Here is a 1574-nt window from a genome sequence, read left to right as displayed (position 1 = left end):
AAAAAAAAATGCTGAAATTTGTGGTGTTTAAATCTTAAAAAACATTCCATTACAATTAGAAACTATACAGTGACCCATTGTAAAACCCTAGAGGACGTTGTTCGGCTCTTGAGGCTGGAAAAATCTAAAAACCGACAAAAATTTTAAAACCTTGAAAAAATGCAAGAATAAAAAAAAATCGCTAAAATTTGTCATATTAAAAAGTTGAAAGCTATTCCATGGCAAAAAAAAATTTCAGTAACTTATTATAAAACCCTTACGGACGTTTTTGGGCCCCTGCGTCTGGAAAGACCTGAATAATGAAAAATAAATTTCCAAAAAAAAGGGAAAAAAATTGCACGTTTTGTCATTAACTCGTGAGGTCAAAATGCTAAAATTCGTGAGGTCAAAATGTTGAAAATAATCCACTACCAGTAGAAACTATGCAGTAACCCATTACAAAACCCTAGATGAGGTTCCTTGACACCTAGGGCTGAAAGAATTTAAAAATGACTAAATTTTCGGGGGGGGGGGTGGGGGTGCACCGGGGGCTGATGGGGGGTGGACAAGTGGGGTGGGGCAACACCGCGGTGGGGGTTCGGGTAATAGTGGGGGGGGGGGGGGGGGTAAACAGTGGGGGTGTCTCTGAATCGCATACTTGAAGACTAGTGAGCTGAAAGGTTCTAAGAGCACTTAATGCCCGCTGGGCGCTACCTGCTTATCCAGTTTTTGAGGACGAAAAGTCAAAAGCGTCAGACGAAAAATCGGTCAAGCGAAAAATCGCATTTAAAAAAGACCGACAGGACTGATATAATTGCTACAAACTTCGTTTGAGAGCAATTAATAAGGTCCGTAATAATTTGGAAAACAATTCTTGTCGAAGACAAAACCGTTAGCTTTGAAGCAAATCTATTAATTAAAAACACTCCTGGTTCATTAGCATTTCATTTCTTCGTCATTAATGAGACAAAAAATAAAGACAACAAAATCAACAATAAAATACGGGCAAACATAAATAGTCTCAAAGTAAAAATTAATAGTCCTAAATATCGAAATACAATAATCTCAAAGTGATAAAAAACCACTAGCTATGAACTAGAAGCAATACTTAGATCCATTTATGCATGTTTAAGATCGATCAAATAGGACTCTCCAAGTGAGCGTGCCTTCATATTCCAATTTTTATACTTTACATTCTCTAGTATGACCTGCCACAAATTTAGATAATCGCGTAGGTTACCAATTGGCCCAAAAAATTTGAAGGCTCTGATAAGACAGGCGGCGTTCCCCAATCAGGGTTGCTAGTCGATCTCAGCTACCGAAAAAGGAATTTTAGCTCTTTTTGCTCCCACCGCTTGTGGCGAGAAACCTACAATGTCCGTTCATTCGCCAAAACGGTAATGATTTCCGAAGAAGCATGAAGCAGCCAACCCGAAGATTGATCAAAAGCGTCAAACTTATGTCATCATAAAGGAGTTTCGAATTTGCTTTCAATTGAACAGTAATTCAAACATGATTTGGATAACTACAATGACGACACTATTCTTGGCTACTCAATCTTGACTCATTCATACCTTTTATGGGATTGAAAACAG

Source organism: Convolutriloba macropyga, chromosome 13 (assembly GCF_964194025.1).
Source record: "Convolutriloba macropyga chromosome 13, txConMacr16.3, whole genome shotgun sequence".
NCBI classification, from domain to species: domain Eukaryota; kingdom Metazoa; phylum Xenacoelomorpha; order Acoela; family Convolutidae; genus Convolutriloba; species Convolutriloba macropyga.
Note: the sequence above shows the minus strand (reverse complement) of the source record.